Source organism: Limanda limanda, chromosome 7, assembly GCF_963576545.1.
Source record: "Limanda limanda chromosome 7, fLimLim1.1, whole genome shotgun sequence".
Lineage (NCBI taxonomy): Eukaryota > Metazoa > Chordata > Actinopteri > Pleuronectiformes > Pleuronectidae > Limanda > Limanda limanda.
Genome location: NC_083642.1, coordinates 12,373,190 through 12,389,400, shown reverse-complemented (window position 1 = coordinate 12,389,400; position 16,211 = coordinate 12,373,190). Strand labels below are relative to the sequence as shown.

The 16,211-nt window shown below is 43.4% G+C and overlaps 1 pseudogene; it reads right to left on the bottom strand.

Annotated features, from left to right (window-relative positions):
- LOC133005553 (ERC protein 2-like) overlaps positions 1–16,211 on the bottom strand; it is a 108,613-nt pseudogene that overhangs the window by 36,496 nt on the left and 55,906 nt on the right.

Below are 16,211 nucleotides of genomic sequence, written 5' to 3'. Positions count from 1 at the left end.
GAAAGTAACCTGACGATTACTTCTCGGGGGTCAATGAGTGTTAATGTGTCACAAGTTAAGAGAGGATTTCCCTGATTGGCTACACATGGGTGAACTCGGGTCAGAGCTGAATCATCCACTCCTGTGCACGCAAAAAAAAGTCAGACAAACATAAATAAAGTCTTCTCTGGACTGCTCGGCGGATTCGATTGTTGTTTGATGAACGCAAGTATCCAACCGAGCCAACAACGTGCAGAAATTGTGAATAAGAGGAGGAAATAAGACACAGTTAGCGTAGCCACTCACTGATTTCTTTCAACTAGGTTTGACCCTTTTTTTGTTTTCCTACTCTCTCCACCAATATCCTCTCTTCATCGTCCACGCTCTCCTCTATCAGCTTCTGTGTTTTAATGTGACTGTGGCGGTGATTGAGTATAGGAACATTATGTCTGCGTTTGAAGCAATACAGCCACCATTTTTCCTGAAAAAGTTGGTTCTTGTTTTAACCGCGAAATGCTCTCATGTTACTTGTGGCACGCATAAGTAATGCAAGGTCATTCTCATTCAAATGCACACTCACACCGAGAGGAAACACACTCCTTCGCCCTGTTTCTCTTTCCCACCACAGACACACCTACACTCACACACACACACACACACACACACACACACACACACACACGCACACACACACGCACACAAAAGCACACACATAAACCTTCTTGGACTCACTTAAAGACGTAGACCAGCCAGCTGGCAATCAGAAAGACAGACAGATAGCAGCACATGCAAGAGCAGAAAAGGCAGCCTGTGCTCCATCAAGACTACAAGCCCGAAGTCTTAAGCTTTGTTAATGAATTCTAATTACATGCACACAAACTCACAATAAGTCAAACATGTGTTAACATTTGCAAGCATGCAACAGCAAACTTAATTAGAGACGTGAAATGAAAGGGGGTGATGATTTCTTCCAGTTTTAAATTTCAGCGTCGACTGAGCAAATCAACGCCAGAGGAAAAAAAAAGTTTTTAGAAGTAAAACGGCTTTACGGATTCCAGGAAGGAGAAGAAAACTATACATGTAGTAATAAGGATTTTTGCTGTTTAAAAGGCTGCGTATAAAAGTGATTAAGAGTCACTCATGAACCACACTCTGCATGCAGTGACACTCTTGGCCACATGGGGGTGCAATTTCCCCCAAACATTTTCTCCCTGGTCCGTTGGTGACCTGATACCTGCACTCCAAGGGCCAGGTGTGTGAAGATGCATGCAACTATCCATGTGTCAGAGTGTGTGTGCATGTGTGTGCTGCATCTGAAATGCCCCGTCCGTGTGTGTGTAGCGTCAGGTCAACCTCTCTCTGGGCCTGAACCCGAGCCGCCTCCTCCTGCGCCCAGAGAGCCTCCCTGTGTGCAGATGTGTTCATGCTCTCCCTCAGTGCCACCTCCAGCTCCCTGATCCGCTCCGCTGTCTCCCGCATGGCATCCTGGGAAGCCAAAAGAGGAAACTGGGGAGGGGGGAGGGGGAGGTTTTTTCAGAGGAGGACAACAAGGAGGAGGGTCGGAAGCAAAGTAACAAAAACCAGGGAGAGAATGTTTTTTGTTTGAGCGCATGTTCGTAATCAAATGTTTTTGCATTGGAACAAAACTGTGCTGGTGAAAGATAATGTGGGAAGCAGTGTAGTTCATGGTCCCTTTGGTAAAAGGAATCCAATCCATGTAAAACAACGAGTCAGGGAAGTCAAAAGCTGCAGTGAGAGAAGAACAAGACCCTTCTTAGAAGAAGCCGAGCCCGTCTTAGCCGCTGCCAAGACAGAAGAGAGTGATAAGTGAAGAAGAGATGGAGAGTTTGTGGAGTTTGTGTGTGGCCTCTCTGACTCCTATGGCGAGTGGAGGAAATGGATCCTTCTCCACATTGAGTGAAGGAGCTGTGAACGAAAACACTGGACAGGAACAATAAGACCTCCGCCCCCACAATTCTCTCTCAAAATCTCTCTTTTGACTTTTTCTCTAAGAGTTGACTCACCTTCCGTTTCACACGTTCACACGTTTTCTGGGAGCAGCACAGAAGCCTCGGAGTCACTCGGACAACGAGACTCTATTTCAAACAGCAGTTTAGTTGAGCTCAGGGTTGAATCCTCGTTGCTGAACACTCAGACTCATGTTTTGATTGTGCAAACTATGCTTGAACCAATCAGACACTCGGTAACTGAATCCGCAGTAGCCAAAAACACCACAATAGGTTCCAGAAATGTCATGTAAACACTTTTAAGGCCACGTTCGGAGCTACCTTCCAGAGGGACGAGTGAAATTAATTTAATGTGAATATAATTCTACGAGACAGGGCCAGGAACACGCAGGATGCACATGAACGGCTTATAAACTGTGTTTAATAAATATCAAAAACGAGAAAATAAGTTTCAGCACATGTTCAATGTTTGGGCGATCGAAATGGAAAAAAATGGAATCTATCTCTAAAATCAATATTAAACAAGAAATAAATGCATACACATTTATTATGTGTTAATTTCCAAAAGGGTTTGATTAAATGACTAATTATGTTATACTGACTAAAGCAGGAGCAATGGATGAGCAAAAAAAAAAAAAAAAAGGGGAACGGGCAAATCACAAGCGGATACTTGTGGCTCGTCACGTCAGCACGACACAGCTGGAGGTGAGCGACAAACACCTGCACACACACACACACACACAGAGGGAGGCTGTGTGCGTCAGCAGTCCAACGTCGTAATTGGACGTGACAGACGGGCAGTAATCCGATGCACCAGAAGCAACAAGTACTGGTCTGACCCCACCCAGTAGACAGACACCCACGCATGCACGCACACATACACTTGTGCACACACACACACACACACACACACACACACACACACACACAAGCACCCCACTGGGATGGGACTGCGACTACTGGACCCCCAAGCGTAACCTAACCAGAAAGCTGTGTCTACCTGTGTGTGTGTGCACATGTACAGTATATATATATATATTTAAATATATAAACTGTATATGCCTCTCTCTGTGTGTCAGTGCATATCTGTGTTTTGAGTTTTATTAGTAACAGGAGAACATTGTTGGCTGAAAATAAAGAATGGAAAAAAAGGGAACAAGCGATATAGGGAGATATAGGGACTGAGGAGAAATGGAAAGATAATTGCCTCTGCAGCACCAATCATCACCTTACGCCCCTGGGAAGGATCATTATGGAGTCTGGCCCTTTTGGGTTTGATGGAGGGATTATAATCACTAAAATAAACGAGCAGAGAGTGAGAGAATGCACATTTCCAGCAGCTGTGCACCTATGATCCTCAGCTCTGCACATACCGCCGCACTCAAACCACTCACCCACACAGCCTGATCCAGGCAGACACATGCACACATCTGTCTCTGTCAAAAGAGTTATGTGTGTAGCTTCAACCTCTATGTTCCTATTTAATAATAGTACAAAAAAATGTAAGTATTTGTCCTGGACCAGAGGTTTCACACATAGCCTGTGAGAGCGAAAGAAAATTCCCAAATCTTCTCTGACTGTCCCCATTTAAAAAATAAAAGACTTTCAGCAATCATACATACAGTATGTGTCTCCAAACAAAGTAGTGAGTGTCGCTGATGCCTCTCCATTACAGATAAAAGGGGAATAAAGGGCCTGTTTGAAGGCTTGAAGTGAACATTTCCGATGTGTGTTTTCTCTGTGTTTGTGAAGTGCAGCGTGGCGCGATGGAGACGATGGAGCGGAGAGATGCTATCTCTCCATCCCACATAAACTCTCCTGGACGGAGGGGCGGAGGGGAGCGGGGAGGAAAGGCCTTGTTTGTTTGTGTTTACCCTTGGAGCGTGCTGTGTTCCTGATGGACCCAGAGATAAGCGGAGGCCGAGAGCCAGCGGGGGGGTGGGGGGAGACAGCGAATGAAAAGACAATATCGAGAATGTCTTTAAATCACAGATAGTGAGCTTTCTCCTATCATTGAAATAAACTGCTGTTGTATGTGGTATTAGACTATTTGAAAATAAGGTTTTTACATTGTTTTCAATTCTAAATAATGATGTCAGCTTCATGGTCAAAGATCCACTATGAGTCAGGCTCTCAAATTGGCGAATGACAATAAACTTGAACTTGATCTTGATTTCCTGCCTCTGCTCTCACACTAGTATTTTTCCTGGCCAAGATTTTATAATACCTGGAATACAAACGTACAAAAAGAAAAAGGAATCCAACCACCGCTGAAACTTTCCATTTTGCTCTGTTTTGTGGACGTCATCTATCGCCCAGAAATCAATCCCACTACTGCCTTGCACTTGTCCCTGTACCACTTTCCTTCTTTTTCTGGCACTCGCCCTTGCGCCTCTTTCCAGGTTGCAGCGATATTAATGTGTGCTACTCAGACACGGTTTAGAAGAGGAAATAGGATGTTGGAAGTTGCCTGCCAGCACACACAGAAATAACAAAATAGCTCCACCAAAAACAGATTTGAGAGGAGGGCTCATGGCTCCATTTGCCAGAGAGTTATACAGCCGAGGTGTGCTCTACTTCATCGGTCCGCTGGGAACCACCTGGCATGGCTGCACTCTGCATATTAACACCCGAGCATACCTTTGCAGTGAAGTACACAAGTACCCACCCACAAACACTATTGAGCAAACAGCTGACACTCTTGTTGACACCCAAGCAGGTTTACAACTTTTTAAATTATAACAAAATAGGCACTTTAGCATTCTCTCTCCTGACGGACTAGATCCAGTTCTTTACTATTCCCATCTGAGCCATTATTCCGCCGCTCCTGGCTGGCGTTTGGAGCCGATTTCTGCCGGACTAAATGTCTGTCTCTTCCACTTAGAGCTGCCTCTCGGATGCACTGGGGGGTGGGGGGGTGCGTGAGGCAGGAAAGACTGGAACAGGGGTCTGTCTGCTCCAAATAGCAGAGTTACAGTGCAGAAGACAGTAAACATAAAACTGAGTGGGAAGGTTAAAAGATAATATTTTCTGAGGAATGGTTCTCAGATGAGATGAGAAGGAAATCAGAGAAAAGAGCAGCAGGGGAAATTAGTAAAAGCCAATCGGAACACTCCGGGCGATGAAGAGATAAATGAAAAAACAAGGACACACACACACACACACACACACACACACACATATATTCAAACCTGCGATAAAGAGTGCGGATGTCCATCAGTCATGGGATCTTTCCTCGTCTCACCGGGAACCATCTGCTTCTGGATGTTAGGAGACTTGATTTGCCTTCAGATAGAGAAAAAAGGGGATGAAGAGGATCGTACTCACGCAGTTTGATGATGTTGTGTATCTGTATGTAGGCACACAAGCTACACACAATACACAATACAAATTATTTTTTAAAAAACAATACATATTGTATTGTTGACGTTCATATGAGCTTCACACAGTACATAACAGTTTTATAATTTTGTTTCATTATACAGTTTTTTTTTAGAGTTAAAACAAGGCCTCTTTATTGCATCATACAGATAGATGACGGTGTGAAGCAGCACACACAGGGGCTGCACATGTGTCTAGTCTCAGTAACACGGCAGACAAGGACAAGACCAGACTTGACTGATGACTGATGTGAGACACTGCTGTGTAAATCTTTCAACGACAAAAACACACAAACACACGTAGACAGGAGATGCAGGCACAAGCATGCACACAAACACACATGCATAATTAAATATGTGCAAGAAGTAAGTGGACAAATAAGGGGACAGGAACACACATGCAGGAAACCAATATCCATGTTTCTAATTCTGTACATCCACACACACACACACACACACACACACACACACACACACACACACACACATACATTGGCGTGTGTTAAAAACCCCCAACATAAAATCGTACAAGTCCTTAGACACACGCAAGATAATAAATCTGCCATCAGCAATGTGCATTGAGGAGCTGATTACAGAGCAAAACCATGTATCAACCGGCCTGGATGAATGTGTATTTACCTCCACACTAAAGCCTACTCCTTGTCATTTACTGAACATACTTAACGACAGAACTATGGTACATATGCACCCCCCCCCCCACACACACACACACACACACACACACTCATAATTCCAGACATTACACTGACTTACATTTCTTTACATTACACCTACACCTAACTGGAATTACCACACCGTATGTATACCTCTGTCAACCGGTGCAGTTTCACTTAATATAAAAACAATTCCCAGACTCATATGAGGTACAGTAACTGTGACTTTTGACTGTAGAGATCTCATCAGTTAATCTTTGAGTCAAAGCGACAACTGGTCAAAATCTGAGGATATTCCCTGGAGGCAGACTTGAGTAATTAAACATGACTTGTGAGGTTAAGGGGCCTGGATCTTTTATCTTCGACCACTCAAATCGAATCAGTTAATCCGCGAGTCTTTGGGAATATTTGTGCCAAATTTGAAAGGATTCTGTTGAGGTGTTCTCAAGACAATAAGTTCACAAGGCAAAAAAGACAAGGGACATTGATCTTTGACCTATAATTTAGTCCTAAAAAATCATGTCCACAAGAATATGAGGTCACCATAACCTTTGACCGTCAATCAACAAAATCCAATCAATTTATATTTGAGTCCAAGTTAATGTTTGTGCCAGATTTAAGAACATTTACTCGAGGGATATTACAACAGACCGTCTGAAAAAATAATCCCTCCAGCCACTGGCTAAACACTAAATTCATGTCTTTACCATAAAATCTATTGATTTTCATTAACTCCTCATAACAAGAGTGTGTTATGATTTCGCAAAATACGGAAGAAGCAAACTCAAAAAAAAAGTATTAATATTAACAGAAATACGCCTGAACACAAATATGTTCGATTCAGTCTGAATCCACAAAACCCACGAAGCAAGAGACACACACGCGCGCACACACACACACACACAGCTGCACTAACACACAATCTATATCCTCTCACAAACACTCTCGAAATAGAACCAAAACACACTCTCATCTCCCACTTTGGACTTCACGCTATTTTTCTGTTTTTTTTTTTAAATGCACAGAAAGTGTGAGAAAGCTGACAGTGACAAATTAGCGCTTAAGAGAACCCTCCAACACTGTAAACAGCCTGTGACCGAGCAGCTGCTAAAACGCGCCACATTATTATTCCATATCCACACTGGTGTGTTTACTCTGGGCCGAACCGACAAGCTGCCCCCCCATGTGGGCAAATATTTGCTGTCACAGCCCTTAGAATGGTGTGTGTGTGTGTGTAGGTCAGTTGAAAGATGCTGGTGTGCAATCACTGTGAAATACACCTAACACGATGATGAATGCATTTGAAACACACTCAGGTTGCCACACACACAACAGCACCTTTCAAAAGCCATTGACGGGGGGGGTTTTTGGTGATAATAAGAGAAGACAGAGCAGGAGGGGAGTGCTCCGCATTTATATCAATATTTATATATCCCCTACATAAAACTACACACACAGTTTATTAGCTGTGTCGTTTCATGTCTCTGGTTTGTATCTTTATTTCTTTCAGTAATGACTCGGCTGTTGATTTTATGAGTTTTTATCATTTTTACGAGTTTTATTTTTTTTAAAGTGCTGCGTAAATAAAGATTATCATTCAATCCTGTTATGAATGAAGCATATGTATGTACACACTTGTGCACACACACTGTACACGCGTGTGTTCATTTGCACACGTATTTACCCAGTGAGGAAGAGGAGGAGGAGATGGAGGAGGAGGAGGAGAGGAATTTGCTTACACTGTGATCTTTGATGTCTGTGTGTGTGTTTTCACAAGCTCAGATGCATGTCCGTGGAGAACAAACTTGCCATGAGGGCATATCGGCTATCACACCCAGCCGCTACTGGCACAGGTGTATAAACCTGCAGACGCGCTGGTCCCTTTTGATTCACCCCCATCCACCCAGCCGTGCGAGATGAAATAAGGTGTTTTGACCAGTCTGCAGACAAATGAGGGCACGTGGAGTGTGAAGGGAGGCGCGGCCGGGCCGGGCTGCGTGTGAGTGAAAAATGAAGCGGAGCTGTGATTTGTTCATTACTGAATTCATGAGGGGAAAATTGTATTTTATTGCAGTGACATTTCTTAGAAAGATGAAGTGAGAGATAGAGAGCAGTGTGCATGAGTGCAGTAATTTTAAGTCATTTTTCACATTTCCTCTCCCTTCTTCCACCTGGAGCACTGCACACGTCTGCCTTCCAACAAAAGCAGCTCCGCTTTATTTCTGGCTGTGAAAGCACAGCTCTGTTTTTTTTTTTTCTTTACCTTCCATATCTTTATACATATTTCCATGATTTTTTTTTCAGTTCTCTACCTCACTCACTCCCTTTCTTACTTACTTTTATTCTTTTTTCCATTATCCATTCACAGTTATTTTCTTCTTTTTCTCATTTAACTCACACCTCACTTGGACGGAATTGACTAAATAAAATAAGGGAATAATTGTCTGACCTCCCTCAAGGCCTACTGCCGACGTGCTCTTGAGCCAAGGCACCAGCAGCAACCCACTGGCTCCAGTGGAGCTGCCGAGGGGCCGACAGCAGGAAGCTGCGGTCTCACTGGGCCGCTCTCGGATCTGAATGTGGGAAACTGTGAATACTAAGCAGGGTGTTGCTGGAAAAGGGCATGTTCTCTCTGTTGACTTTTCTGGGTAAATAAAGGTTAAGAGCAGTAATAACCTTTTAAGAAAAAACAAACTCCAGATTTTGATCTCCAGCTTCATAACTCTTAATTCGTATGTCTCCTCTTCTGCTCTTTTAATAAACAGCAAAGTGGAACAAAACCCTTTGATTTGAAGCAGACAGGGACTGCGATGGAAGAAAAAGGCTGATATGATCTGAATGAAATATGTTTTCTCTCCGTAGTGCAAAAGGGAAAGGAGAGCGAGGAGGGAGACAACACAGAGGAAATATGAAAGTGTAGCGTGAGGCAGTCGGGTCAACACGGGGAGTCTGAGGCTTTATCTGAGGCACTTGTCTGGATACGGTGTTGAGAGATCCAAACAGAGCACGTTTGTTTATTACTGATAAATGCTTTATGGTGCAAAGACATGTCTGGTCTTATCGCAATACAAATAACATTTCACTTGTGTGTAGTGCTTGGGTGTGTGTGTGTGTGTGTGTGTGTGTGTGTGTGTGTGTGTGTGTGTGTGTGTGTGTGTGTGTGTGTGTGTGTGCATGTGCCTGCGGGCATGCATGTGTGTGTTGACAGATTAAGGAGGTTAAAAAAGGAAGAAATAGCTTGTTTCTTTGTGTTTAAATGTGACAAAATATGTCGGTGCTGGTGCAAATACACACAACAAAACATGAAGTTGACATTTACTAAATTACCATTGGAATTCCACGGACACAAGGGACAGAAATATACCGTTTACAAATATTTTCAGGCAGAGAAATTATTTTGTGCGTTTTGGTGTCTGACTATGATTGTATGAATAAAGTGTGTGTGAATGTACAGATATTTGTCAGTACTTGTGATTCTTCACAGCCAGCATCGTTCAGATCATTCTCCCCAGTCTCACTTTAAACACACAGGTCCGAACAGACATCTATACATAGGTACACACACACACACACACACACACACACACTCCCTACCCCTGAAGCCCTCCCTTACATACCACAGTGCTTACCGCGTCTGTAGCTGTGATACGGTGAGACTGTATTTTTCCCTCAGCCGTCACATCACTGAAAAAGTATAGGACTGTAACATCCTCACAATATACGAGAACACAGCCTGTGTGTAATGGGCCGCATGACTGCTCTCCGAAAGTGAAACCAAAGTGACTCAATCGCCCCCTGGTGGCTGGCTTCAGTATAAATTCAGACTCCTCCATGTTAATGGATGGGACATGGACTTGCTCTATGCCAATTAACTTAAATAATACAATTATGATAATGAATTATGATTTTTTTTTTGCCTAATCTCAATGTTAGAACTACTTTGGTCACACATGCTACTTCAGCTACTTTTTCCATTTTAGTTCACAGAAAGTGCTCCTACAGATAAGCACCCATGGCTTTCAGAGCTCTGTTCAGCAACTATTGGCGTTAGTGTGAACAGCTGATGCAAATGCGAAGCCTGTTCAGTGTCATTGATCCCTTAGTGAGATAAGCCAAGAATTACACCTACACACATAACAGTGAAAAAAAAAAACGCCTAATGTTATTACTGATGACTTGCAGCGGAGCACCACGAGATCTAAGCCATGAAATAGCCGAGTGATTCTCCTCTGTGCTGGAAGATATTTATTACAATGACCCGCTGACTACATTCGCCTTTGACACTCTTTGCTGCGTTGCCAACTGGATGAGAAAGTGTCTGTTTCCTCATCTGCTCTCCTCTCGCTCCGTCCGCACGGTGGTTAACGGGCCATCTGAGCCGGTTCCAACAGAAACAGTCTGATTAAAAAGACATTCATCCTCTGCCCGGACACATCTCACACACTCGGAAACAGAAGTCCAATCAGAGCACAGAAACTCATCCGCCCATGCTGTCATACACCACATGTGTACGGAAACACACATTTTTAGGCCTTGTGGCAGATCAAGAGTACAATAACTGTGTGTACTTATCTCTCCTGCAGTCACACAAATGCATACTGTGCACCAGGATGTTACACTATGTGTGTTTAAAGCAGCATTGTAAAAACTGGTGTTTTCACCTCTGACCTGTGCAAGCTGACCAGAGGGGCAAGGGTCAGGGTTAGGGTTAGACTGATCATTAGATCTCATTAGAGACTGTTTGACACTAATGAGACATCAGCCCTGATAAGATGGACATGCCAATGAGGGGAGAAGTGACTGATCCAGGAAATAAAGGCCCAGACCGACACTCTGGTGACAGCTGCATAGGGAAGGCACACACATGAAGACACAGATATGGCGACGTGATGCACACACACACACATGCATGGAAACAGGGAGGATAGAAACTCTGCAGGAGCTGCTGTATCCCCATTATCCTCCGCGCTCATGTGTTCCCACAGCGTTTGACTCAGCACATGGTTTCCATGCCAGAGTGCAGAGTCTGTAAAACGGGTAATGAATGAGGCAGGAAACTGCGCTGCACCCAGAGCTCACAGCCCTTCCAGATTCACTCTCAACCATTCAGAACCATAGCTAGCGTTAACACACCTGATGGAGTCAATGTGTGTAAAGAGTTCTGTCTTTGCACTTTTTTTTTTATTCTTCACACTCGTGGCTTCTTCCACGCAGTTGGATATCCAGCAACAGAGACACTGGGGAACACTGTCAATCTACATGCACAGACACACTGACCAGCAAACAGCTGAATGCCTCACATACATACACACATATACAAACACACACACACTCATATGCAGTGCATCTACGTTGGCACTAAACAACCATTCATTTGGGCACATATCCCAACCTTGCCAATTCATAAATCAGATGATAATTGAGTAATAAACAGAACAGTATAAACAACCAGTGTCTGGGCTGGATACACCACCTCGCACTGGCATGCCGCTGGCTGCCTGCCTGGCAAGTTCTGTAACAAACACACACACACACACACACACACACACACACACACACACACTCACACACACACATGTATGCATTTTCTCCAACGCAAAGACAGAAAGAAAAAAGTGCACATAAATTGAGTTTACAGACACATCATTGAATGAGTATGATATGAGGAAAACACACATGACAGCACTCGTGATAGCAATGAAATGTGAAGAAGATTCGCAGAATCCAATACAATAGAGGAGCTATATGTCTCCGGTCATATAAATCAGGGAACATATAAAACCTCTCATTGTGTTATTGCTGAAGCAGGAATGAGGAACTTGATAGTTTGGGGTAAATGCATTGTGCGTTAACTGTCCCACTGGGATAGTCAACTCTGAGCTTTCTGGGAATCCAATCTGAGCCAAAACGCCCCAATTTCCAACTTAATACCTGGGGAGGTTTAGATCTGCTCAACAGTCATGGCACGATGTCAAGAGTAATGGCTTTGGACAGTGGTGGTGGTATTATGATGGTACATTTCACATCCACATTAAGAACTACTTACCCAGGTCTGCAGACATTAATACAGAGAAAAAAGAAAGAAAAAAGACATTAGGCCAAATGATTAAAAACGTCACATGCATATACATGTGGGCCACAGCATTCATTTCTACAGTGTGATTACATCAGGCACGAAGCATGACAACATGGAAGTGGTTTCAAGTGCTGGGAGGACGCAATCTCCACAGTTTATGTCTGGTGGATTACTCCTTTATAAATAGAGCACTTAGGAATGAATTGAGATCCCGCAAAGATCCGGTCACTCCGAGGGACTCTGCTATCTGAGGACACCCAGATGCTGTCCTGTGATGGATATGAATATGTCGCTGAATTCTTTGACCCTCACCTCTCAAGATCTGAGATTTTCCTCTCTTTGCATGATTTGTCCGTCTCCGCATCACTCAGAGCAGCCATTAGCCTCTCCACCTCGGATTGGGACTTCCCAGACTCCTCTCTGTAACGGGCCACTTCCTGCTCCAGCAGCCTCAGACGATCTGTGATGTCCGGACTCTTCCTGACGACCTCTTCTGTGATTTGGATCTTCTTTGGGGGGTGGAGATGATGGATACATTAGATTTTTTTTAGAGGCATAATATACTGAATGAATTATGATTAAGACCGTATCAAAGAACATATAAGCTGCTTTCAGACATGCAGTGAACTCTGCAGATCATCCGTATTTTTTCTGGAGGACTCATGACAGCCTACGGACCTCTCAGCTGGGTCTCATAGTAGATAGACGCAAAAAATAAAGCAAATATCTCCTGGAAGACACCGACAAACGTGTCACGAGAGTTTGCCGACGATGGTCATGTGTGTTGTAAATAAAACCATGTGATCCCTGCAGCGGAGTTAATACGTCACTTCCTGCCTCTGCCTGCTGCACCCAGCTGCTCCATCTCTCACTCTTTTGTTGCTGTTGTTGCAGAAGCAGGAAGGTCGTTTAGTGACAGACAGGTACGGATATCATTGCTTTTGTTCAGAATGTAATGATTAATGAATGTTATGAGCTTTTTGCTTTTTTTTAACAATTTAGATAAAATGTGTTTCAGAAATAAATTACCAACCCTACATAAAAATGAGCACCATAATCATACAGCTGTACCCTCCATAAATACAGTACTGTTTATTTAAAGTGCTGAGACTACAGCCAATTAAGACTGCAGCAGAGTATAATACAAATGAGGAAAAGCATTATACAAACACATTAAACACATTCGCTTGCGAAATTGCTTACATGTGAGCTGCCCAGACTCAGGCTGGCACCTTCGATGCAGCTGAGACTGAACAAGTAAATATACAAATGACAAAATATGGCTGGAAATGGCCATAAGGACAGACGGGGCTGATGCGTGTTGAGCTGGGCAGAACAAAGTGCAGCTCAGACTGATTAAAGTTAAGCCAAATCTGGCAAGAGAGAGCAGAGCCGGACAAACTGAGCTTGAGATGTCCTAAGATGGCCTCTGCATGCACACACACACACACACACACACACACACACAAAGTACATGCAAGCACAAACAAACTAGAGGCATACAATGTCAAAGAGCATACCGTTGGGCTTACAGCTGGGTGGCCGTCTACTCTGGCTGGCACCTGGAAGTTAACACAACAACATATGACAGATGGAGAGTGAGACTATAGCATGAGAACCATGTACTGTTGGGTAAATGATCTCAAACATCCCCTCGGAGTGAGCGGTTGGACACTGACACTCACACAGGGTCAGACGTGATATCATATCCCATGAAAAGCTTTACAACCTTAAGGAAAAGGTAAGTTGTGCATATGTGGTTAGGGTCACAATCTAGCTGAAGCAGAACCAATCTGTTACCTCATCCGCTCTCATCCCTTCATCACCCCCCCACTCTGCTCCCTCTTGTCTGATGCCTGCTTTTCTGTGGTTTGCTTCTATCAGTTGCCTCCCCGGGGGCGTCCTTCATGTGGAGTTTTGAGTTCAGTCATTATCATTATAAAATTACTGTCTCCCTCTGTTTGGCTGCGAATTTATGAGACCACCAAACAGACCTTTTTTTTCCTTCTAAGTAAAAAAACACACACACACACTGATGAATTCTTTCTTCTCTGAGAAAAAATATCCCAGAGGAAGTTGGTAACCTAGAATTATCTTCCTCTGCCTCTTTCTCTTGGTCTCTACCTCTCCGTCTGCTGTGTTTGTGAAGATTGTTTAACTTGTTGAGACAGCGGCGGCCACGTGTTTAAACATCATCAAGTGCACACACACACACACACACACACACACACACACACACACACACACACACACACACACACACACACACACACACACACACACACACACACACACACACACACACACACACACACACACACACACACACACACACACACACACACACACACACACACACACTCACACACACTGGATAATTTATTGTCAGGTCTACATAAATCCGGGACAGTACAAGTAGCTCTACATGAGTGTGCCATTACAAAAGAAATAAGGAGTGTCTGTTAACTATTACATCTTGCCAGTCTGAACAAATGACTTATGGCAAAGCTATCAAATGAACACAATGCACAAGTTTTCCCCTGCATATGAAAATATATGGCTGTGGCAATATAAATTATTGATATATCTCTTTACATGCATTATGATGTAACTTTACATCTGTAAATGTGTAAAATACGTGTCAAGGATTCTATTATTGTGGACTCTTGCATGTGTTCTGCTCACACATTTGAGGATGCAAGTTATGCTCTACGAACGTAAAGCATGTGTGTCTATGGAGCTTGACTATAAACTCTATGAACATATTTTGCATGAGAATCTGCAGAATCTTTAGGCCAGGGACATGATTTTGTGACTGGAAGCCTTGTGGTCCAGTTTCTAGTTAAAGCAGGTAAACAGTTTGTGTGAAGAGAAAAAGCAGTTGAATACAGTGACTGAAATAAATCAGCTACCTGCCAACATGTCATCTGGAACTAAAGCACCTAGCTCTCTTTTTTTGTGGGGAAATGATCGACCACAACGTAAAAGGTGTACGATGAATGGAAGATATCCCCGCCGCCGTCTGGAGGTCCAAAATAATGGCTGTAGCCCCCCCGAGGCTAACTCACCCTAAGACGAAGGAGTTTGGCTTTGAGATCAGTTTGACTATGACCTGTCTACAGTAATACCTCATAGCATATGACCTTAAAGAGCCTGCAACGCTCATCACTGTGCGTGTACCCACCTAAACATGGCTGCACAAAATCCGGTGGGAGGGAGGGAATAGCAAGCAGAATCATTGTTGACCTCATCCTCACCCCATTACCTCCACACCTAACCCCACACACTCATCCACACACATCAAGGCCAATCTCAGAGAGCCCAAAATGCATTAGCCCTAAGTGGGACCGAGTTTGTTATGTTCTTACAGTGGGAAACACGCACACACGGGCAGAACGCAGGGGCTGCAAGGACGGCGGGTTCAGCAGGAATTTGTGATATTATGACAGGAGGGGGAAGGCCAGTAAAGATACGGTTACATATATGGTCAGAGAAATTATTATTATCATTCCTAGGAATTTCTCTGAAGTGTAAATATTACAAATAAGTTAAATATGTGTGGCCACCAGACTCTGCATTGGATTATTTAACTACTGGTCAGAGAAAACCCAGCAATGCTGAGGCTGGGAAGTTTTTACACAAACACCATTCACCTCTAAAGGTGTATTCTGTCACTTTATGTTTTAGATATGACTGCATTCAATCTCATTGTTCTAACTCTGTCAGTTCAAAGATCAATGATTCTGATGATTCAATGAGTCTGATTCTTCTTATCTTTGTATTATCTTAAAAAAAAAGAAATAGGAAAAAGGTAACAAAAAATAAAAACAGAAGGTAAAACAAAAACTGGTTTAAAAAAGACTAAACTGTCTTTTGAATAGAACTCAGGAGTCATTTGAGGTGTGGAGAGTCCTCGCCACTCTAAACTCACCCTCTTTGGAAAAGGTCACCGTCTTCCCTGAGGTTCTTTACGGTTTTTCTCTTTGAAGAGCCGATGCTTAGTTCCAGACGTCCTTTATTAACCCTCGGAATCAACAAATACGGTTTTATGGGAAGAGGATGATGATGCAGTGGAGCTCTGGGGTCAAGATAAAAAGCTCTGCTAACAGCTTGACTGAGTCAGTAATACAAACAT